Consider the following 26,711-nt stretch of genomic DNA (forward strand, 5'->3'; position numbering starts at 1 on the left):
ACGCTGACAGGAAGAGGGAGAGATGGAGGGAATGATTTATTAAAGCTGGAGAAATAGCTCGCAGACCACGTCCAGACCGTCCGTATCATTCAAGACCATGTTTCCACCCTCACAAAGAGCTGTCCATTTCAGTGATTCCGCTGCGCCACAACATTCCTTGAGAAGGAAAAAAGAGGACACCGTTAACGGCAAGATGACCCGCCTCCACTTGTCGGCAAGCACTTCCTTCTCTCCCAGCTCAGCATATCTTCTTTTTTTTTTTCTGCCTTGACTTGCCTGAAAAGGTGATCCCAGACACATAATATAGAAGTTTGGTCGTTGTGTAGCGGTAGCCTAAATCACCAAGGAACCTCAGCTGACGATAATTAAGGTTATTAGACATAAATACGTGTGGAAGCCACAGGGACCCATTACGGTGTGATGACGGGTTGTCGAAGCTACTGCAAGTGTGGAGTTTAAAAATATTGTCTCTTAAAATATCTCCCTTCTGACATTTATCTTTGCACTCTCTGGAGTCATTTCCTACAGAGATGGCAAAGACAGACCAGGCGCATTTGTTAAGTCATGCACCTCATTTTTGAACTCTTTATGGTCTATCTACAGTATTGTGTGCATTAAATGGGGAGTGCTGCATAATACATTTCCGTCCTTTGATGTGAGCTGAAATCACCTTTTAAATGGCCAAATGCTTTGTGCACATATTAAGCACTCAGACATTTAGTTGCATTACCATTTTAAAGTTGTAAAAACATATTACAGCTAATTTGAATGAATATTCTAAATGGGAGGAATGTTACAGTCATGTCTCTGCTGTTAGACAGCTGTCACTACTTATTATGAAGAGCAAGCGGAACAGGAAGATTTCCACTGTCTAATTTAAAACTAATCCCTGACTAGTAGGGTTGGTAAACGAGAAAATGTTCTCATTCTGAATTGGTTCTATTTTAAATAAAATAAAATAATTGGAACCCAATGATTTTCACGACAATTGGTTCCGCTAATGATTCTAGAACATCTGTATTTTTCTTGTGGTAATGCAGAATGGCAGAAAATAAACATAAAATATGGAATGTATGCATCAGAGCATCATTAAACTTGGGCATTGTCATGATGACCTGTATGAATATTATTTTAATGTATTTATTGTGCATGACAATGAACAAGCAAATTTTGCAATTCAATTAAATGTGTAAATTAATTTTAAATTTGGCTTTCTTGTTTGCAAAAACAAAAAAAACGTTAATAATGAAATCTTATTTAGAATTTCTGATTTTGAATTTCTTAGAGTGGCATACTTGACATACATTTTAAAGGGATACTTCAGGATTTAGCATTAAGATTTGTATTAGTAGAAAACCTGTAGTATTTTCGAATTACCATGCTTTCCACCCTCATATCCCCTGAGACAAGAGATTTATGTATTTTTTGTCTGGAAAAAATCCTCCGATGACGCAAAAATCGTCATTTTGCGTCATCGGAGGATTTTCTGGCCAGAGGCTAAAGACTACAGCCAGTAGATGGCGTTGTTCCGCATGTTTTCAACCCGCCCATAGGAGGTGGGATCTCACTCACAGAATGTACACACAGTGTCAGCGTCTTTCTTTGGAAGCTAAGCTAGCAGGCCCTTGTTCTGTGGAGAAAGCTGAGTAAGTAGGGGTTACCAATTACCATCCTCCTTTTCCCGGACTTGTCCGGCGGGCGAGATCGTTCAAAATGTCTGGGATTCAGCTTTTGCTTTCTCCGGTCGCCATTCATTGTTTACATGCACACCTTTTGTTACAATCTAACTGAATTCATTCCGATTGGTGAATCTGAATGTAGTGTTTACATGAAAGCTAAACAAGTGATCGGTTGATGTGCGTTTTACCATTGCTAAGAAAATTCCCGCTCCTCCGTGAGAGATACGAGACCGGCGCGTCTCAGTAATGACGCCACCGGCCTCGCGCCGTTCTCCCGCGGCCGTCAGCCTCGTCCTGCTCGCCACAGTAAACAGGATGAATGAATGGCGACTGTAGAACGCAAAAGCCGAATCCCGGACATTTTGGGCGATCTGTAAATCCCTGGCAAACTCATCACGTAGACTAGCTAGCCTGGTTGTTTTCAACTGTACACTCTTACCGGTAGGCGTGGCCTCCTAAGGCAGCGAAGCAAGTGCATTCTGGGAGTTGTTGTCTTTCATCCACATAAGCCAAAAATACATTTTCTGGCTTTTCTCAGTCTAGAAAGCTCCAAATTAAAAAATTTCTTCACATTTCTTCTACTTAAATGACCTATTTTAAATACACATTCATCTTCCCAGAGGTGAAGTATCCCTTTAATATATCTTACAGAATTTTAATATACTATAATTGCCTCATATATTAGCTGTACGATTCTGGATAAATTGAGAAACAGATCACAAATCTCTCACTGTACAAACAACAAAACAAAACAACGTAAAAATGTTAATTGCTGCAGTCTATTTAAAATGTTTAATTAATCTGAATTATTTAAAAAACACTCGGTTTGAATGAATGATTGAATGACTTTCAATCGTTTCATTACTAGATGAATCAGCGCTTTTGAACAAAACTCATGAATGATTGATTCAATACATTTTTTTTTTACAGTCACTTGTGGTGGTGTAAAGATGTAATCGATATAATCATTAATTCAAGCACCAAGTTCCTTTTCACGTTTTTTTTTTTTTTTTGCTTCTGTTGACATCAGTGATTTTATCCAAACTATAAACTTTTATCCTAGTTTTTCTGTCATAATTTGAATATTTGTAACACATGAATAATGATACTATGTGTATGGAAAGACTGTTTGTGAAGCTGTTTCTCTTTGTTTTTTTCTCTTGAGTTCCTGCCTCAAATGGTTATAGCAATCAGTGTGTTCAAATAAGACTTATAGTGTAGTGTCAAATAGAAATTAGTCAAATGTGTGGGGTTTCTGAAATGAGCTTCATGGATGAATCCATTTCAGAGGTAATAAGGAGTAGGCCTAACTAGTGTAGGTGGTTATGTAATGTTCCAGCATTACATAAAGTTCATACAGAACTCCCCCCCTCACTCCTCCTCCATCTTTCCACAGGGATCAATGGCTGTGTTTGTTTGCTTGTTTTTCTTCTCTGTGAAGGGCTATGTGAATGGGTATTGAGATGGGTCACCTTTGCTCTGTCAGCCGTGACCTAGACTCAATCCCAGCGCTAATTGTCATTTACAAAAATGAGATGAATGTTATGATTTGTGAGGAGTATGTACACTTTTCTCAGTACACTTAAACCTTGAGAATTAATTGGTGTATCATAAACAATATACAAGACAAATAACCCAAGAGGTCATGTTTAGGTCAAAGGAAATGGGAGAGTTTCAATGAAAGTGGCTGGAGTGTTTATCTGTATCTGAAACACTTGTGCACCATTACTGAACCTCCCCCATATGGGATTTTAAGAGTGAAAAGAATTATATTTTCTATCTTTATGTGGTTTGCAATATCTATTAATGATATTATCTATAGCCCCTTTCACACGGCGCTTTGAACCCGGGAAATTGCCGGCAAATTGCCAGAGCGCCTTCTGTGTGAACGCAAACAGGGATTGATGCCGGGATCGATGCCGTGGGATGTCCCGATACCGATACTGGCATCGGGGATCGGGCCGATACTGTCCTCATAGCCTACTCGTACTCATAAAAATTCGCCGATACCACGTACATTTTGCAAAACGAAACAAGCCGCCGCGAGTGCTTTGTGGAGGGTGAACTGAGGCATAGAAAAGTATAATGTCGGCGGTTTGGCCTCATTTCACAGAGTTCGTACAAGGTGCGTGTGTATAGTAACATAGCTGTGGTGCGCGAGCTGATAAGAGAAAAACGCGCAGTGGATTAAGTGCACAACGGCACAGACGAGCGAGCTGGTCGAGCACATCCCTTTAAACAGACATTAGTGGAAAGTTTGTTCAGTCTTTTTTTCACATTTGATTACTTTATTCAAATTTCTGTACCTGTTAGATCTACCTGAAAAACTCTAAAAACACTGTTTATATCATTTGTAGCCTTTCTTTGTTCTATTGTATTTATTTGTCCTATTTGTAATTCGATTGTTTGTTCTTATTTTTTTACTGACTGCTTACTTGTTTTAAATTCACATTAAAGGGGTCATATAATGGTACATGCACTTTTAAAAGTTGATTGTACTGAAATGTGTGTTGGCAGTGCCTGTGTACAACCATCATAAAATGATAAAAATCCATCCAGTGTTTTTTTTTTAATCTTCTTATATGTTTCCTCCCATTTCAAATCAAGCTGTTCGATTTTGTGACATCACAAAATCGACGCCCCTCCCACGATGGTTGATTGACAGCAGCGTTTCAACACAGACCCGCCCTCGCGCCCTCGTGAGCGAGCTGTCAATCATAGCCCGCGCGGACCGGCGCGTCATTGTTGATAGCTGGAGCACTGAGCAGAATGGCGTCTAGAGATCGTGGTGTTCTGTTCTTGGGTGTAATAACGAACACAGCAGTCCGTACAGCTGAAGATGCAGTGGCTGAGTTTGTTTTCGAAGGGAATATTCCCCACGATCAACGACAATGCTTTCATGTTTGCGCGAATCATTTCTCACCAGACTGCTTTTCAAACAAGGTCAGGAAAAAACTGGTTATTTGCTAAGAAGCTGCTCCTGAAAAAAGTATCAGTACCAACTATTCGTGTTCCTGCTGCACCTCCAGAAGAACAAGTGAGTGTAACGTTTTATTGACCTTTATATTAATATTTATATTAATCTTTGCAAATCGCTTGCACGCTTCACAATAAATGCGCCTATTTTTACACTCAGGTACATTACGGCATGTTTTCTATGTATGACGTTCTCAATATAATTCATAATCCCATGTTTATAAAATGAACAACGCGTTATGGTTATTGTGTTATTGTGTTACAAACGGTGTACGCACAGAACAGAGGGGCGGGGTGAGCAAAGCTCATTATCATTTAAAGACACATGCACTTGAACGGCGTGCTGAAAACAGAGCTGTTTTTGACCAGGTAAAATTAGTGTTTTCTTACAATACTAATGAGAATTTTTAATTAAAATATATTACAAACTTTTAATTTAGACCCTAAAGAATCATATTAGCTTGTACAAAAATGACATTATATGACCCCTTTAATTATAGGCTGGTAGTTTTTGTTGTAGTATCAAAATCGGATTAAATAATTGATATTTCACTGGTTTTGACAAACATTTGAACCGCTGACCCGATCCTCAGCACTGAGCCCTGCTGAAGCAGCTCTAAATATGTGCTGTGGCTATTAAATGAAATATAAAATATGATAGAGCAATATAATGAACAGTGACACTAACAGAAGCTCATACAATGCATTTTAGCAGGCTTAATTAAGCATGAAAATAACTGAAAGAAATATATATTTGATGAACAAATTAAGCCAACTAATATGATGTATATTCTTTTGGTTTATCTACTAATACATTTAAAAATTACAAATGCAGTGAAAATTCAGGTATCGGTTACGGTATTGATATCGGCGAGTACCAAAAATCAAAGTATCTGTATCGGACTCATTCTGCAAAAAGTGGTATCGGGACATCCCTATTGGGGACCTAGTAACATTGCCGTGTTCAGTCCCGGAACGTGCGCTGTGTGAACAAAAGCCGTAATAATGCCGTGTCGTAGTGATGACGCTGAAGCCGGGATCGTTCGCCCGCTGTGAAACGGTACGTAATGCGCAAGTTTATGATCGAATCAGAGAAAAAAATGCACAAGCATGGTTTCGAGAGAGAGAAATAGCAGCTCATAAGCAAACTTAAGACACTGCTGAGACATTAAAGTCACATCGATGTCACGGGTCTTTACGGGATTTTTATGGGTTGTGTGTGAACGCACTCTCTGATTCCGGAAAATTACTGGCAGTGTGAATGAACCAAAATCAAACGAACCCGGGTCAAATCCCGTGTCACTTTATCCTTGTATTTTCCGGAATCTCTGTGTGAAAGGGGCTTATGTAAGGGATAGTTCGCCCAAAAATTATATTTAACCCATGATTTCCTCCCCCTAAAGCCGTTCGAGATGTATATTTCAATCTTTTTTCAGACGAACACATTTTCAGTTATTTTAGAAAATGTCTTAGATCTTTCAGTGGTTATAATGTGAAGCAATGGGGTCCACCTCGTTCAAGTCCCAAAATGTGCATGCATCCTTCACAAAAGTAATCCATCCGGCTCCAGGGGGATAAACGAAGGCCTTCTGAGGGTAATCCGTGCGGTTTTGTCGTAAAAATATACGGTCGACGCGCGTTCACGGAGATGGATGCTGACGTGGGACGTAGCGTAGGAAGCGTCGTGACGTAAAACGAACGTAGAGTTTTGTTTTGCTCTGCCCTCTGGCTGCGCTGTCACGTTCGTTCTACGTCACGACGCTTCCTATGCTACGTCCTACGTCATACACCAGCATCCATCTCCGTGAACGCGCGTCGACCGCTACCGGAAGCCAGTTATTTTCGTTTATAAAGTTTTAAATATGTATATTTTTCGACAAACCCGCACGGATTACCCTCAGAAGGCCTTCGTTTATCCCCCTGGAGCCGGATGGATTACTTTGGTGAAGGATGCATGCACATTTTGGGACTTGAACGAGGTGGACCCCATTGCATCACATTATAACCACTGAAAGATCTAAGACATTTTCTAAAATAACTGAAAATGTGTTTGTCTGAAAAAAGATTGACATATACATCTCGAACGGCTTAAGGGTGAGTAAATCATGAGTTAAATATCATTTTTGGGCGAACTATCCCTTTAATCTATTAATTAGCCTAATCTATTAATCTATTAAAGGATAAAATTAGGCTTGAGTTACCTGATGACTAACACCTTTCACCTTTGCAGGTTATATGATTTCTGCTCCATTCTTTCTATGTTGTAAGGGAAAAAAGCCAACTAGCTGAATCAGGGTGCTTTTATTTTATGCCCTTACACCCTTTTAGTTGAGTTAGCTAACCTTTCTCAGGGTGACTCAGATAATCGTCCTACCAATGGCTTGGGCATAGACCTCCCTGTGCAGCCAATTAAACTGTGTCACTCTGGAAATGTGCAGGAAGAAGCTATGGTAAATGAAGATCGATGAAGAGGAAGCAGTGTCCGTTATTTATAGGCTTTGCGTGGCTGTTAGGCCTGACCTGCAGTTTACCCTTTGGGCTGTTGTTCCTGACCAGTGGCAGAACTGTGGATAATTACACCATTTTAGGTTTGAGTGCTCTACATTAAAGTGTAGGTAGAGCAGGCTTCATTTGGGGTGGGATTATAGCACACAGTGTGTCATAGGGTTTTGAAACACAAAATAGATTTTTCTGAAGAAAACGTGAGTGGTGCATTTATTTATTTTTTAACACACTAACAGTCACAATGTACAGTCTTTCAGTCTGTGTATTTATTAGTATTTGGGATTTTTAAATGTCCCTTTCTGCAGGTTTCATTGATATACCAATAGGTGGTGACAACAAGTTAAAGTTTGAACCTTTGAGGGAGTCATTGAATCATCCATTCAATCGATTTGTTAAAAAACTGATACTTTATAACAAAACAAGTAACTCTGTTTAGGTGATCCATAGAATCATTCACTCAACTGATTCTTTCAAAAACACTGATTCATTCAGGGATGTGCAATGTGTTGCTCAGAGGCATGCAACATTTCTGATTTAGCTTTGTTTAGACATATTTTTGTTGATAAAATACATTAAACTTAGTTTTGGTCCAGAGCCCGCATCAGTTTAGTTCTAACACGCCCTTCTTTAAAAGGGGTAAGGATATTTAATGTATCAAATAATGAGACTAAGTTTGATACTTGCATGTCTCGCCCATTTGAATTAAACTGTCCTGATGCAATTTGTTGAGGCTCCAGTTGATCTTTGCTAATGTTGTCTTGATGAGAGAGAACAATTGGGGGTCAGAGGATCTTTGGTGAATGGAAAGACAAGGCTGCAGCCTGGCACAAGCTTGGGGGTCCTTAGAAAACTTCTAGTTCAGCATCATCTTCACATCAGGATTTCAAAAACGAACTAAGAGACGTGATCTTGTGATCAGTGATTCTTTAAAGCATGAAGATGTCACACCCTCTGGAGGGTTGTGAGCCAATAAGAAGTTGTTCCCTTTGGAGGGAATTTCTTTACAACCTTTTGTTCAAGCAGGACTTTGAACATGTAATTTGATTGGGTGTTTAACAAAAGAATCTTCAAGATTCTTATAATACTAATGTGTCACAAAGTTAGCAAAATGTAATGTAAATTAACAAATGGGGGATGAGCCAAAAAGCCTTATCAGTTTAATGTGTCCTGTAACACGACACCGGGTTCTGCCAGTGTGTTAGCTTCAATTGGGATGTTAGTTTTGGGGGAAGTTTCATAGACCTTTCATAGAGAGTGAGTTTGCTGGATTTTTCATTAAATATAATAAATAATTTGTGTCTGATTGGTCCAGATGCTACAACACTGAACCTAAAGATTCCAAATCTAAAGACATAGGGATATGTTCACAACCTGATTGGTTGGCCAATATTACGTAGATTTTGTGACAGAAGTTACCGAACATCCAAAACAATGCTGTGTGCTGGGCTAAATGCGCTTTTTGTATGTGCATAGCTTACATTTGATGCTATTTTTACCAGCTAGTCAAAACAGCAGCAGGAATCCCTCCGTCACACACAAACGAAGAAATGCTGTGAGGAGATGTGGTTCTGATGCCTGTACCGAACTGTGATGGGCAATATCGCGACTATGATGAGAAAGAATTTGCATTCTGTCCTTTTAAGGGTTGCATCTTGTGACATCATGTTCCGTTTCTGGTTCGTTTACATGTCTTTGCTCTGTTTTACATTGATATTTCAATCAAACCGCACCAGAGTTCGTTTGGAAGTGGACCGAGGACCCATCTTTTTAGCTGTCTCGGCTTTTCAGCAGGGTTCGGATGGCAGCGTACACACTTATTCAAATGAACCACACTAACAGAGCAAGGGTGAACACACTCTAAGTAATCACAATATTGTGTAAAATGTGAAGTGCTTCTTGTTTGTTAAATGGGGGGTGAAACACTCAGTTTCAGTCAATCTCGTGTAGGATTGAGTGCGAAACAAACACAAATGAATCTTCCAGGTGAATTGTTCAAACATAATTTCTCACAGAACTGAACATTCCAGACACCAAATCACCAACCCCAGAGCCATAAAAGAAGGCTCCAGCCAGCCAGTCTCCGTTGACCAACGAAAACCCCCAGCTAAGAACTTTATGGCCATGCAAGCTTCAAAGAAGATGAGCCTAACTAAAGAAAGAACTGGTTAATGTAAGATAGCTTGGAAAAGAATGATTGGCTCAGAGATAGCACAATTCAGCCCGATCAAGATAACAGCAGAAGCTGCTCGAGCCCACAACATTCCAGACTACCCCCTCCGTAAGGACCTCTGATAGACCTCAGGGTGTAAAATCGTTTCAAACCACAGAGCTGAGATTTTACCTATAACATAAATAAAATCATTCAAGAACAATTTTCAATGGACTTATAGATCAAGCATCATGCAACGACATGATTCTATATTGTTCCTACAATAGATGGGTGTATCTGATATGCTTAGATGCCATACAATTCATGTAATTGTTATAATTGTTAGATTTTTGAATGAAAATGTGTTGTGTTTCATATCGATATTATCATATGTTCTTAATTCAAAGGATGGCTTGATTGAAATCTGTGGAAAATGTTTCGGATTCTTATAATAGTAATAATGTCTTAGCTGTGGCCTCTGTACTCTTTGCTAGAGCTTAGAGAGTAAGGAGAGCACAGATAAGCTTGATTTATGATAAGAAGTGAAGAGAACGCCACCTCCTAAACAAAGACAGTGTCTAATTGGTTAGAACTGATCCAGGAGGCTGGGCGGACATTTGAGTTTAAAATCTTAACACCAGAACAAAGTTTAGAGTTTTCAGTGCAGAACCAAAAATGCAGCGGGAGATGAAGATCTAAGACAGACAAGTAACCATGTAAAACGCGCAGACGAAATAACCCAAATCAAGATCTGAAGAACATGGGTTAAACAGCTTCATTCAAGCCATCATCTACTCTTCTCAATTTCCTTTCTTTTCTTAGTTTCCTTTCTTTTCCGTTGTGAGTCTCGGTTCTAAGTTAAGTTTTGCGACAAGATTTCGAGCCACGTTTCTTCTGCAAAGCCAGCTTCAAACAAAGACTTTCATTCCGCCAGCACGCCACGTGACTGACCACGTGACCCAGACATCAGGCACGCGGAGACCAGCCAACGAACGGACCGGGAAAACCCTTTACACCCAACAAAAGGGAATCCCCAAAAGCAAAGACAAGCAAGTACTGCCTCCAGACTCTTAAACTGAACTGGTGTATTTGATACTGATTTAATAACCTAGGAAACGATAAAAGGGTTAAACTAATGATTGATGGTTCATTCAGGTTGTGTTTTATAAGTGCATAGAAACTTGGGATTACATCATCTCACTCTTAAACTCACTCTTAAAACTTAATCTTTCCTTACTCTCTTTCTTTCTGCAACGCGTATGAATGTGTGTGTCTGTGTTAGATATTAGTTGTATGTGTTAGAATAATCAATAAAGTCTTGTTTGTATTTTAAAGAGAAATATTACTTGTGTTATTGTGCTTACAAATTTAATGTCTTAAACTTCTGATCTAAGTTACCTTGCTAACTATATAGTGTTTCACTATAGTTCGGATATTTATATCCGTTGCAGAGTTGATAATTGCAGCCAGTTCAAATGAACCGCGAACGAGTCATTTGCTCGGTTGTAATAAGTGACTCTTTTGAATTCCCTATAAATTAATTAATAATTCCTTTGAGCTAAATTGTAATCACTACAAATTACAAATATCTTACACTCGTGTTAATCTTGAGTACCTATAGAGTATTATTGCATCCTTCGTATCTCCAAAAAGTCTTTCGTTTTATTATATTTATAAAAGAAAGATAGGCTGTACCGAGTCATTCCGGAAAAAAACGAGTGGCTGGAGGCGTGCCGTGTGGGCGGTGCTAACGCGTCGATAGCTTACAACACACAGACATTTGAAGCAGTTTGTCTATGAGTTTTACTCACCACCTGCGGTTCCAACGCACAACCGTGAACCTTTATCGTTGGGACTGCTAAATCCGGCGTCGAACTGGGTCTTGTTTATAAAACAATCATCGTCGAAATGCAGGGAACAAACAAAGTCCTGTGACTGCAGCGAGCACAGCACTGAGGTACTGCTTTCGCTCTCTTGCTTTGGTGGTCTACGGGTGCGCGCGCGCCCTTCCGGGAGAAGAGCCCTTAAGACCGTATAAGGAAATTCCGCCCCATCTGACGTCACACATGCCCATACTCGAAAAAAACTTTCCGAAACTTGTGACAAAACGGAAGGAGTATTTTTGGTACAGAAATACTCCATCAAACGTACAACTTATTTTTTTTTACTTTTTCCATGTTTAGCATGGGAATCCAACTCTTTAACAGTGTAAAAAACTCAGTATGCATGAAATAGCATTTCACCCCCCCTTTAATCTGTTGTAACAAGAAATAATATAATATGCTCACTTTTGTGCTTTTACCACTTCTGGTATAAGAAATATGAGTTTATGATTTGGATGTTCAGTGTAAAAACACTTGCACACATATTGACAACAAAAGTAAGAGGTATGTCACCTGAAAAAAAAAAAAAAAAAAAACTCTTTTAGGCATGAAATGAGCTGAATGTTAATTGTCATATATTCCCTGGTTCACTAGAGCAAGACTGGTACCAAGAGGGAGAGAGGGTGAATCCAGCACTCCTTCACCCTTTCCAGTCGAGACTCAATGACTTTGAAATTCTAATGGGTATTATTTGCAAAGGGCACCTTCATTTGCGTGACACCACTCCAAAAGACAAGGTGATTTTCAGCTAAGCTGTAATCCCCCTGCACCACTTGCCACAGAGGTTCGCCAACTTCAGATCAGTGTGAACACACAGCGGACTGGTCACACTTTGTTGTTACCAAATCCAAACGATTATTTAATTGTTCATTAATTGCGCAGTTGTAGTTTCGCTTGTTTCTAATTTTGGTTCGTGCCTTGGACTGTAACAAGGTGACAGTCATGCTTTTTGAAGATGCAATTAGAGCACAATTGCTAGTTTGTTTGGTATGAACAGGTGTTGCAGCTTGTTGAGGTTCAGGGAGGACCGGAGTCATTTTGTTCTTGTGCCACAGGGTATTGTTTTTATGTTTATGTCTGTTGCTCAAAGTTGATTAAACTGCAACACTCCTCAATAAGTGTTAATTGAGGAAAAGAGTGTTGCAGTTTAATCGTCAATTAGTGTTAATCAAAGAAACATCTAAGTAATTTTATTATTATTTTTTTTAATATGTCCAGGCTAGGGCTGGATGATTAATCGAAAAGTAATCGAAACCGAAATTCAGAGCCTATAACCGACGTAATTTTACCAAGTCAATTGACCAAGTCAATATCAATCCTATTAATATTTCCGCCCACTGTATGTTAACTTTCCCCTTAAAACATATTACCGCGTGTGTAGTCACGTGACTCCGGCCCGTCCCTGAACGCGCGTCTATTTCGCTTCAAACGCTCGCTTACGCGCGTCCTATTCGTCCTATGGATTCAAAATGTTTTAAGCGTAGAACTAGACGCGAATTTGACGCTCTATTCGCGTCTGGTGTGAACGCAGCATAATGAACAGGCTGCGATGTAGGGCCGCAACGACGCGTCGACGTCATCGATTACGTCGACTATGAAAATACGTCGACACACATGAAATGCGTCGACACGTCACATTCATTATTTACGTTTAAATATCGAGTTATGGCGGCTTCTGCTCCCGCTCATGGTGAAAATGACAGACCACAATCATCCAAAGTATGGGAATACTTTAAACTACGGCCGAACAGAAAGGTGTGAGACCTGCACTACCGCGGGACCTAACGCAACAGAGTGCGGCGTGGGAACATAGATCTGATGGCTGAGTGCGGGCGCGGGCGGTAATGCACTCGTGTGTGTGCTGGTTGCGGGAGAATAAAACGATTTGCGGGACTCCCGCAAAATTGAACATCTAAAAACGAATAAATTGTCATTCATCTGTTGCACAAAAGCAACAAGAACAACTAAAACAAAATAGAAACGATTTACAGGCCAGAGTCTATATCTATTTATAACTTGTTTGCAGCGTTGAACAATGCTAGCCAATCACAGACAAATGTGTTGGTTTCTTGAACGCTAATCAGATGCATTAAATAGAATCCCCTCACCGCTCAAAATGGACTTTTTGTTCAGTGCTGAATTCTGCATACTGGCAAATCATTGATTATAGCAAACAAAGTGTAGATATTATGAAAGATTCATTGTGCACCCAGTTTAATTTATAATAACAGAGATTTGTGAGATCGCGATGAACTGAGATGTCAGCTTTTTAGGAATTATTAAGGGAGAAATCCTTCCCGTGCAGGTCTCTAATGTGGACTTTAAAAACAAACGACTAACGTTATATTTACATTAACAGTAGCCTAGGCTGCAATCTAGTGTATGTGAACCTTTTTGCAGATAAACACAAGTGCATTTTCGGACAAGTTAATGGACAAGTTAATTGAGTAAATCATACTCCCACTACGGTAATTAATAACAGACTATAGTAAACACATTTCCTAAATAGGCCTGTGACTGTATCTTACATTTTATGAAATAGTATCATTAGTTAAAAATAAAGTTTAAAATGCTTCCTGTTCGCATATTTCATAATAAAATGACAAATACCCTTTCTGAAATACATTTTTTTTGTCATCATTCATAGATTTCATGTTAAAATAATATACAGATGCACTACCCTCTTCAAAATACAGCTGATATATTGTTGTACTTATTTATTGGAAAGTTTGCCAATGGATAAATCAACTAATCCCAAAAATAATCATTAGATTAATCGGAAAAAATAATCGTTAGATTAGTCGACTAATCGAAGAAATAATCGATAGATTAATCGACAACAAAAATAATCGTTAGATGCAGCCCTACTGCGATGTCAAGATTGCAATGCTGTGTGTGTGTCGGAGAGAGAGAGAGGCACGGGCGCGATCTAACAGTGGAAACATAAAAAACATCATTCGTCATTATAACATCAACGTCAATTTGTTCATACAGGACATCATTAAAACTGCAAAGTGTTTAGCCTATCCTACTTATATTTTTGTAAAACATTGTGCTTTTGTCAAACTGTAAACTCTTGTCAAACTGAAACCTACAACTGTCACCCAAACAAAATCACACACACACACTGTGTACATTTTTTTTTAATCAAATTATCAAAAAGCAAAAATGATCTCATCTTTTGGACTTTCATCATATTGCATTGGTTTTCATTTCTTGTCCTAAAACAGAGCACTAATCTTTTTTATTTTTAAGTAACACATTCTACATTGATTAAAAAATAAAATCTAATGTGTTTTTAATGGTAGTATTGTTTTATACAGAAATAAATTATTTATAATTCAGATGAGAAGTTAAAGTTAATTTAAATTTTAAGGAAACAAATATATTGATCTGAAATATAGCAAATTAATTTTAAATTCATTCAGGTTACCAAACATATCTCAAGGCCTTTAGAATAAAGGCTGGCAGTCTTTCATTATCAGCTGTTGTTGTCGACTATATACTGGAGAAGTATTTGTTCTCCATTTGAGTGAGATGTTTTTATGTGGCTAATTGAGCAAAGTGCTTCCATATTATTAGTAGTATTAGTTCAAGAATAAAATAAAGATATCGGATTGATATCGGTATTGGCAAATAGCCAAAGCTGCGGCATCGGTATCGTATCGGAAGTGAAAAAGTGGTATCGGGACATCTCTAACTCTTTCATTAGAAAAAATAACCGTGAACGTATTTACAGTATAAGCCTTGCCAGTGACATAGGAATTTTTTTTTTAAATAATCGTTTAATAATCGTAATCGAGGTAACTTGTTTGATTAATTGTGATTATGATTTTAGCCAAAACCGTCCAGCCCTAGTCCAGGCTAGGGATGGGTACCGAAACCCGATATTAAACGGACCCCGGTGCTGAATTATGAAAGGCCGCTGGATCGATAAGCTCGGACGTTATTGGTTCTGCTGTCGTTACTGGAGAAATTAAGAAAGTACACGTGCTATTTATTATTGCTATTAATAAATTATTATCTTGCAAATTTACTCTCGCCAGCCACTTCTATATATAATAATATTGAACCATTTTTCTGTGATGCATTTTTGCTAAAGAGAGAGAGAGAGTGTGTGTGTGTGAGAGAGAGAGCGATCTTTCATGCGGAGCCACGGCGCACACAACACAACAGCCCTGCTTAATGAGTGACGATGAGGACAGAACTAAACATTCAAATGGTTACACTTTTGATCTTTGATATTAAACTAATTTTATTTTGGATTTAGATTTTGGCTTCCAATGATTATAAAAAAGAAGATATTTGAGGTATAACCATTAAAAACTAAAGCCGCATTCTGTCTAGCGCAACTTCCTTCCCTTCACAGCGGTGCGCTGTCATTTCTCCCTAAAACCCAAACGTAACGTCAGAATCTGCACGATCGGTGATTGTTGTAAAATGTATCTATACTGTTGCTAAACTGCGGGACGCGTTTGATAATAAAAGGCTATTAAAAGTACCAAAATTGACGCAATAGACACTGTTCCAAATCTGGCGCGCGCTCCGAAACACACCGCAACGAGACAAGCAACGTATACTTTGGGCTTCGTGTGCGCATCTAAACGATCAAATATGTCAAAATTGGAGATTCACTTAAACAGTTTATTCACTTAAATACAGTTTATGTCTTAAATGGGCGTTAATAGTTGGGAGAAAATATGATGCGTAATAATGATTAAATCTGCATTTGGTCTTAAAGAGGCAGCAGTCTAATAAACCTGCTGACGATTGCTCCTTTAATGTGAATCAAACAACAAAAGGCAAAGAGAAAATCAGTCGCAGCTCTTGAATGAATAATTTTGTCTTTTATAAGCTTTAATCTATCTATGATAAACTATGCAGTGTTATTTTACATCTGATTTTATTGGATGTATTTTTAGCCCATATTAATCCTGAACAGTAATGTCAGTAGACATTTTAGCAAATTAAAGCACTGGGTATATAATTTGTATATTTGTTTTATTGTATACTTCTTTTTGTTTGACCATGTGTTTGTACTTTGTTTTTGATGTCCTATGTCCTCTGTATATAAAACACAAAAGCCTGCACCCTTCTGCATAACATACATGTTTAATTTATTTTGTTAAAGCATTGCTTTTTCTTTTGTTATAGATATTTATTTTACATTTCAAAATATAAAGCAATATTAATTATGTTCTAAATATTTTTTTTTTATTTTTTTTTTATTTAACAAAAAGAACAGATAAAAATACCGTTAAAGTACCGGATCGATAAGGAGTATCGGTAAGAGTAGTAATATCGTTAAAACCTTAACGATACCCATCCCTAGTCCTGGCCAGCAATACTATACCCTTCAGTGTTTCTCATACATCAATTTATTTTTGGCGGCCTGCCACAATCAACATTGATCGCCACAGATATATGTGACCCTGCCTTTGAAAGTCATTTTTTTGATTCACTGTTTTCTACATAAAATCATCCTACATAATGTAAAGAACATTCTGTGAAAATATAACCTTGATATCTTTATTGATTGAGTAAGGCTTTGTCAAAGATTTGCTGAATTTCAGGATCAGAAAATCATGTTTTTGACAAATTATTTTTAAACCTGCAACACATTTGATCCATAATTGTCCTGCATATGTATCCTGCATATATTCTCCCATTTTCAGTGATATATAACACATTTAAGGGAAAATTCTTAAAGTTTTGTAAAACAGGCCTATTTATTATGATGCGCATGTCAAAAAGCTAAAAGCATAAAAACATTGAAACGAAAGAGGGTACCACAAGTGTTTGATTGTTGCAACAATTACCAAGTCAATTCAGTGGAATGATTTGTATAACTTTATAAGTAAAATGAAATATCAGTGAAAACAAATTCATTAATACATCAATTAAGTAACATATAACATTTCGGTATAAAATCTCATTCTCTAACTGGGCCACTGTGTAAAAAAAAAAAATTCAAGGGATAGTTCACCCAAAAATAAAAATTCTGTCATCATTTACTCACCCTCACCCTTGTTCCAAACCTGTATGAGTTTTTTTCTTCTGCTGAACACAAAATGTTTTTTAAATGTTGAGAACCAGACAGTTGACGGCACCCATTGACTTCCATTGTAGGAAAAATATACTATGGAAGTCAATGGGTGCCGCCAACTGTCTGGTTACCAACATTAAAAAAAAAAAAAAATGTTATTTATATATATATATATATATTGTGTTAAACAGAAGAAAGAAACGTATACATGTTTAGAATAACATGAGGAAAATAACAATATTATAACAAAATAACAAATAACATGAGTAAATCATTTTTGGGTGAACTTTCCCTTTAACAGGTCAGTCTCAAACTTTGTACACGTTTTAAAATGCAAAACGTATGCAAAATATTTGATAATCTCATGGATTCTATTCACAAAATACATACTTGCAGTTGCAAGAGAAACAATTTTTTTTTTGTTCCACATCTTGACTTCCAGCATTAGAAGCAAATTCTTCTTGTTGGTGTTCCTTCTTCAGATTCACCAGACTAGCTTGGGGTTCAATCACCAAAACTGGCTCATCCTCATCATCATGTTGGTCACTGCCTGAAAAAGCAAGGAGCCATTTTTCAATTCAAAGCCAGAGACCTAAAAACATGAAGGTATAACATGCAAGAATGGGGTGGGGGGCTAATTCCACATTTAAAGTGAATAATAAAGCGTTTTATATGAAAATATCAGTTTTTCAGTTTAGTCAGACTGGATCTGATTAATTGAGGGGAGGGCAGAGGGACAAGAAACAGGCGCTATGGTAAGCAGACTTCAATTCGGAGAGTAATCAAACATGTCATACACTTAATTTAAACTGATTCAATCCCAATCAACAAATCTGTAATAAACATTTACATCCACTATTTTTGCATCACATGATGAATTCTGTGTTAGCATTACATTGGCTGAACACTGACAGTATACATTTACTGTAGGCTATACATTTAGCATTAAAAAAATGACAAAAACTTGCCGTCAAATTCCTCGTCAGTTTCGTCCAAGAATGTGTCCTGTTCATCATCACCATCATCCACCAGAAAATAATCTGCTATAAAACCGGTTCTATCATAATTTGGGGTAATTCCACCGAGATTAATATCAAACAAGCTGTTTAAGCAATCAACTATTTTACGCAACTATTCAACTCATGCTTCGGTGCCGCCATGTCAGATCATCAACACGACGCATCACTATCCAGCAAACGAATTATATTGACACTCCTTAAAATAAGATTATTATTATTATTGGTAGAATATTGAGCTACAAAACAAATAAGCTATTCTTAAAATATTGGCGATGACACAAAACAATCTCCACAGACATCTGAACCCGACTTATGTCGCATTTTTCTTTGCCCTAACTAAAGTTAAAGCTCCAATATGTAGGAATTTTGTAATAAAATTTCCAAAAATAACTTGCACAGTGTGATATATTTCCTCCAGTTGTGTACTTACAATATCTCAAAAGTCTCCAAAGATTTTTTATTTCAGAGAAATTCCGATTTTAAATAACTGGCCGTCCCGGAAAAGAAATGTCGCTCCTCAGTGACGCAATATCCCTTTTTTCCGGTGTGGACCATGTGATAGGATATTCCACCACACGGGATTTTTTTTTTTTTTTTTACAACAACTTTATTGAGGTTTTTTTTCTCATCACAATAAACAATAAAGACGTCTGACAAAGAATAAAAAAAGAATAAAATAAAAAATATGACCCACCACACCGGAATATCGCATGGTCAAATGCGGAAGTGGTGGTTATAGCGTTATAGCCATAGACTGTATGGTTATAGCTGTTATGGATCACGAACTCTTTGGCGAGTATGGAAGTGCCAACAAAACGAAAGCGTCCATATTCGGATACACGCGGAGTCACGGACTGTGTGACAAACGGAGGAATAAAACCCAGATAAATATCGGCAGGCGTTTTCGAGATGGAGAGAGCTGCGCGTCAATCTTGGACTTGACAGAGACTCTCTCGCGAGTGTATTGATAGACAGGTAAGACATGCAACTGTCAATAATAGCACTTATAAACAAAGTTATATTGCTCTTTGTACTTTGGTAAGGCTTTTTATCACGTGTGGTGACCGAGCTTATGGCAGTACAATTAAATACAATCGGATATGATGTTAAAAAAATATATTTAGTCATTACTTGCAAATGTTCGTTCAAATTTACTTTTAGATATTGGTTTGAACACGGCATTAACCATAAAAACGTAAAACTGCACAACATTAACCAAACAAATCATTTGACAAATAGCTGTATGTTGCAGATAATATAGCATAACATTTCACGTTCCTTGCAGTTCATTAATTATGATGAAATAAAATAATACGATCAGACATACAGGTAATACAAAAACGAATAAATTACCTCATCCGTGATCATGATTCATTAATTCCATGTAGATATATCACTAGATGGTCAAAACGCATTAAAAAAAACGACATCTCCCATCGTCACCTCCTTCATAGCGTCATCAAGCTTCGCCTTTGTTATTGTTGAAACTGCGCCCTCTTGTGGTCAAATACCAAAGTCGCATACTGGAGCTTTAATGTGATTGCCGCTCGCACGGATTTATATTAAGGTCTGTTTACTCTTTCTTATGGTAGAAAAGAAGTTCCTGAACTGAATTATATAAGAATCAGCAGGTGTTGTTGCACCGAAATGAACATGGAGACGATTGAAATCAATGTTTCGAAAGCCCACGTCCATTTTTTTCCTTTTTTTTGCGCAAAAGTATAAAAAGTATAACATAGTGTCAATAAAATCATTCATTTCAGTATTTATCATGTTATAAATGAAAATTTGAGTATTGCATCTCAAAACCCTCGGTATAATCTATCCTTTACAGCAATAAACACACATTACCTATTTTTGTAAATTTTGTGGCTATGACTACTTTGACGCTCTTTTACTCAATAATTAGTTTCTGCGACTTTAACCGGGGTTTCACAGGCGGGGTACAGCTTTGATCACACATGATACAGCTTTATGTCCTTATCAAAAGACTGTCTGTTTGCACGAGCAATGAGTAGTAGGCACTTCGCTCACGCGATCAGCTCCATATCTCAGTTCACTGTGAATGAATGCAATGAACTCTATCAGTGCATGTGCGTGCATTTGGTAATGCAGTTACACATTATTTTCACATTTTGCACAGTTGACGATTACAGCATTTCACTGGATTTGTAATGAAAAGCGTTTGTAAACTTGTTTTCCGCCAAAATCTCGCTCGACTGCAGATTCCGTCAAAATAAAAGTTCATGGGTTTATCTCTTGCATGGATAGAAATTAGGACAAAAATAATGATGAAAGTTTAATTTATTTTTCAGTGCATTTGTTTTACAATATATGGTTCTTACTATCATAGGAATAATATGTAATGTAGACCAATACACTATACCACAGCTAAAAAGAGGTTTGAGTCCACTTTATTAAAGTTCAGATACAAGTCAAATCACAGATTTCTTTGTTCATTTTGCACACTGAACTTGGGTTGGAGCTCTTCATTTTGAACTGTCAAAGTGCACTAAATTGATGAATTTAACTTTAAAATGTGTATATATATATATATATATATATATATATATATATATATATATATATAATTATTATTTTTATTTTTTATTTTTTTACAAAATGTCTGTCTGTGTCCTTCACTTTTCATCTTTGACTTTTGATATATATGTATGTTTGTGTGTAATATACTTTATTCTTTGATTATATGATAAATGAATACTATGCAATTCTATGTACTATGCAGTACTATACTATGTGAGCATTAACAGTGAGCGCCAACCAATTTGTTTACCATGTATTTAGATCTGTGTGTTTCTAATTCAACCTCATCTGCAACTATTTACGGATGTCTAGGAGTATGTGAGTAACAGCAGTGCTGGTAGGATGCCTCGGGTGGTTTGGCCTTGTGTTAGACAGACCAGAAGAGTGGTAATTTGCTCTGCTCATCTTGGTTCAGCCTGACTACCATCACTGCAATCTGAGTATCATGAGTGCACAATCTTATGGAGTGATGCAGAACATCACATCAAATAGTGTAGCCTCTCATATTTCTTTCATCACATTGTGAGTGAGAATGAGAGACAGAGAAGGACAAAAGCACAGACAACAAGATAGAAATTGTTTGTGTGTTTGCACAGCAAATGGTCACAGCAAAAAGAAACCAGTGAGTCCTGACAATGTCAATTGTTTTTTTTCACCCAGCCTAGAGAGATGGAAAAGGATTCCTGTTCCCTTAACAGTTCTTCCAATACCTATTTCAAAGCCCAGAGAGAGCAGAAGTACACAGATAGTGCTCATCTCACCGTGCCTTCTGAGACGGACTGGATTTTAAAACTGGGACTCGTACCCAGATGAATACTTTACACAGATATGTTTATATTAATCTTATTTTAACTAGAACAGGATTCTGGCTCATAATCCAACTGCTACTTCATTCCAGATACTTATAATGTTAAAGATACATACTAAATACATTATACATACATATACATATGTATATACATACTATATATAGTAAATCTGGAAACATTAGAGAGTATATTTAATTTCTATTTATGCAATTTATAAAAAATATTCTATCTCTCTCTTTCTCCGTTTGATATTGCCCTTGTTCTCTGTCACAAAGATTTTGTAACCAATCTTGTCAATGTGCGGAGCGGTTTTTACCATATAAGTAACTATGCTGCAAAGCAGGGTAATCTCAAGAGAAGCCAGGTTATCCCGGTGTATTGTTCTGTTGATATGAAAAATCATGTAGGTTTAGCTGAGTGAATTATGTATATTATGTATATGATGTATATTACGATGTTATGATGAACTATATGCCTTTCTCCACTGATGGATGCTGATTTTTAGAAGGCAGATGTCTGACTCATTTCCATTACAGTTATGTGTCTGACGTTGTATAGTGATACCTAAAACGCGTTACCATTCTGATACATCGAATTGTAGATGAACCTGTATAATTCGATCTTCCTCTTCTTCTTCTTCTGAATCAGTTTCTGGTTCAAAAATAAAAGGCTGAATTAAACCAGTATGCCATTGTGTAGTGTGTACTACAGTTGACCAAGTGGATCAGGTAGTTTGAGCTGCTGCAATTGAGTGAAGGCGGAGATTAATTTGGATATTAATTCTGTTTACTAAATGAAGCAAGGGTGTAGAGTTACATTCAAGCTATTTTTAAGGCATGAAGAAATTATTTTCATAGGGAAAAAAACTTTTAAATATGTAATTTTAGTGATCAAAGATTAGTTTTAAAGATTAGTTGAAAATCCAGTTTTTAATGTTGTTGTTTAGGCTATATGTCTATGTGGTGTTTTTAATGTGCTCTAAGACCAACCATGTGCAAATTCACAAGTCAACACCATTGCTGAGTATTTTCTCCTCAAAAACGCAGTTTGAAATTGCTGGTGTTTCTGACGTCACAAACTACCATGTAACCAATCACGTCAACCGTGTGATCATCAACGAGTGGATCTCTAACCTGGTGTGAGTGAGTGGAGGCAGAGCTAATTTGCATATTCATAGAACCGTTTATACTAAATGAGGCAAGGGTGTAGAGTTACATTCAAACTATTTCAAGGAAAAAACGTTCAAATATGTCATTTTGATAATCAAAGATGAGTTTTAAAGGATTAAATGACTGATTACAGGGGACTTTAAGACATTTATGTAAACTTTGTTGTGAAATGAATGACAACAATTTGTTACAGGTTGCGATTTGCTGTCAGGTCAAATGTAATTACCTCTGCCCTATACTTTAATAGCAGTTTTTACACATTTGAGTTATATTTCACAAAATGAACAGTGCTGAATGTGCCATATGAACTGTACAAAAGATCATACTAAACACTCTCCTAACATTAGGATGCTTCAGAGGTCTATGCGAACCTACATGTATAATGGTAGGCATAGTGTTTTTACACAGTACATCAATCTGTTTGATTTCAAAAGATGAAATTTGGAACGAAAAATAAGTGTTCTTCAAATGATCCTTTAAGCACTGAAGTGTACTGAAATGTCTCTTGTGTTGTGTTTAACTTTTAATTAAAATTACTATTCAGTGGATTAAATATAGGTTTTGATGAAAGCATAACATGGGAAAGTGGTCTGTGAAGTTTGTTCACCTCACGTGGTAGCCAAGAGGCTGAGAGATTTCCATAGTAACGCAAACCCTCACCATGTGATGTCGAGATGTGTGGTTTAAGTGAGCAAATTAATGCCTTATGGCGCAAGTCAGTCTGTGAACCAAAGCTCTATTTCAGCCATGAGTTCAACATAGCAAAGTACTCACGTTTTAGCACCTCTTGTCCCTTTAAACTTTGAAGAGTTTCTTCGCCATTATATTTCAGCGCTGTGAAGTTGTAAATTTCAGTGCTTTTAAAATCTCTTAATGAAATAATTGATTAGCACTTTGTGCACTTAAAGACTTAAAAATGAATGAAAATAACTCAATCACTCTCAGTATCACTTATGGGAGAGAAAGAGGAATGAGTCAGCTCTTAAAATCGTAAATTAAAGCGAGAGAGCGAGCGTGCAGACCCTCAAGACCCTTGGGAGTAAAATTTGTACATCCAGCACTGTTCTTGAGAAAACATGAAACCAATCAAGTTGTTCCATCTGTCTGTGTTGACAGTGTATTCAACCCCCTGCCTCACATGCTATGTTGCCCTAACGGTGTGTGTGTTTCAGACGAAAATCAATACATCCTTACCGTCCAGGTAGCAGCAATGTTCTATCTTGACTGAACTCTAACTCCCTGACAGTAATGTTATTTGGAGGTAATCCAGTGTTATATATTATAGCTTTTTTTCCTCTATATACTTCGATGCCAAATCAATCCCTTTCTCCAAAGTAAATTAATAATGAATGCCCTCTCTTGTTCATGTCACAAGGTAGCCAGAGGGGGCTGCGGTAAGATTTATTTTCAAAACCGCACTTGGTCTGATACTCGATATATTTTTGCCCTCCACAAGTACAGTGGGATATGCTTGATGCACTGCTAGCTGAAATAGAGTTGGATCTGTGACTCGATTGCAACGTGCACTGAGAATGAATACCCAAAGTAATTCTAAACTAACTAAAAAAAAAACATTTAGCAATAACATGATGACATTGCATTAAAAATTAACGCTTTGTAATCTGTACTAGCATGAGAATAGTCGAACATCCCATGATGATGCAAAAAAAAGCTTATATTATCCCAGAGCGCATGCATTTCGGTGTCAAGGCAAAAAAAATGGACGAGGACCATGCTTGTTTATTCCGCATGCTTAATTTTCCCCGCCCTTGGATGCTTTTCATTGCACTGAAAGGGTAGACACTTTATTTGGATTAAAATGGTTTGCTGTCTGCTCTTCTCTGATAAGGGAATATAAGGCGGAGTTATTTTTAATTTATGTATTTGTTGCATTGTGCTGATTCAGTGTGGCGCCATGAACATGCAGCTCAGACATGCTCTAGTGGCCGGAGATGCTGCACTACAGGTTTCCAGAAGGTTCTGACTACTCAAGATTAAGACTGATTGCATTGGATTCACCCTCAGTGTCTTACCAAGAGGCTGTTATTATAATGCACAGCATTTTATGGTGATGCTGTAAATAATATTTTAATATGATAGCTGAACTAACAATGTGCAGTCCCTACAGTGCACGTACTTAAAGGGATAGTCCACCCCAAAATTAAAATGACTTTGTTTTAACACAGTGTCTACACCAGATGTGAGTGATGAGGCAAAAGCAAATAGAACACATTATAATCAGTGATGCTGTTTTTGAGAAACAAATAGATTTGTAGTGGTCGCTTTATTGCGTCTATAGTGGAAACAGCCTCAAACTGTAAGTCTTCTGTCATATAATAGCTTTGTGTGATGAATAGGTCAAAGGGATACTGTGTCCCCGTTACAGTGTAATTATACATTGAAGTACTAAGTAATTGTAATTAACTAACTATAGGGTTAGGGTAGGATTAGGGTTTGGTTTAGGGTTAGTTGCATGTAATTATGCCTAGTTTCTATTTATTGCTAAAGTACATGTAACGTGTAACAAAGACACATTAAAATAAAGTGATACCGGTCAAAGTGTAATTTCTTTTTTTTTACAAAAATTGTATCATTGTTTAATTAAATTCTTCCTAGTTCTTTTTGGTATGTTCGTGATTGTTCTGATTTGTCTAATCTTTTCAGTGAATAGATTAGATAAATTAATTTTCTGTCTGCCACACAAAACTTTCAAAAGGCTTCAGAAGACTTGGAATATAAAGCTTGTCCTTTTTGAACCTTGACAGCCTTAGTACTCTACTTGGTTTCTATTATATTGACAAGAAAATTTGGATATTCAACAAAAATTCACCTATTGTGTTCCACACTGAACAAAGAAAGTCATTCCGATTTGATTTTGAGTAAATATTAATGGCAAATCTTTCGTCTTTGGGTGAACAGTTCCCTTAAACATACATTATTGCATAAGTGCAGAGTCATCTGTGTGTACATGAAAGCACACCAGCCATGTGCAGCGAAAGGCTATTTGAACAGCAATGCTCTTGTTTCCGGTATTATTTACCATATCATCCATGTCTACATGACGAATGTGTGAGAGCTTTGCTCTTTGATCCCATAAACTGTGTTTCATCGGGGGTTTTTGTTCAATTACCGGTGCAACAGCTGCTTTTGCTTTGCATTTTTTTCTATTATTCCAGCCAACTTTGAATGCCCTTGAGTGTGCTTTGTTACCCTGTTTGGCAGCCGTGTGCTTTATATGCCAGCCGACGCGTCTCCTCCTCCTATTATGGGTGGCTCGCCTCTTACTTGCTTCTCTTGCATTCACCTAGGGAGATTTTTATTGAACCAGAGTTTTTTAAAACTTTTTGATGCCACAGATCCTCAAATATTTTTTCTCAAAAAAGGCAGCTTGACCCATTAACACTTTGAAAAAAATAATAATGAAGATATACTGTATACATATATGAACACACACACACTAATAAGTTGTGTTGACACTTTGTAATGTTGTTTAAAATCTCATTTTTTTCTGTAGAATTAGATATGTTTATTTTTATTTTGTTTTATTTTATTTTTGGCAGTTTGGTTTTTGCTGCACACATTGCCACCTTATAGAGAAGAGCAAGGGGAAGACAGATTGGAGACGGGCGACTTTAATATTTCTGTGTAGGATGCCCTGCAGTGTATTATGAACCCGTCCACAGGGAAAAGGCTTGATCTTTCCACTGATCTCCAGCGTTCTCATTTAGTCTATTATAAGACGAGGTAGAGGCCAGTGCCGCAGTTTCCACTCCCGTGAAAACGAACGCCTTTGCTTGTACCCCAGTACTTCTGCCCGCCTGCCTAGGGAGAAAAAAAAAGACACAAAGAAGCACATTTACCACATCTGTCCCTGGTGCTTTGGATTTTGCCCTCTAAAAGCTAAAGTAGTTCAGCTCTGTGCCTCTCACTGA

The 26,711-nt window shown here is 37.3% G+C and overlaps 1 protein-coding gene across 6 annotated transcripts in view; it reads left to right on the top strand.

Moving 5' to 3' along the window:
* The window catches only part of ntm (neurotrimin), a gene marked incomplete at its 5' end in the record, with an annotated part of 338,748 nt that overhangs the window by 271,521 nt on the left and 40,516 nt on the right, over nt 1-26,711 (top strand). The gene's annotated exons all lie outside the window — the stretch shown is intronic.

Source organism: Scardinius erythrophthalmus (genome assembly GCF_964197995.2).
Source record: "Scardinius erythrophthalmus genome assembly, chromosome: 23".
Classification (NCBI taxonomy): domain Eukaryota; kingdom Metazoa; phylum Chordata; class Actinopteri; order Cypriniformes; family Leuciscidae; genus Scardinius; species Scardinius erythrophthalmus.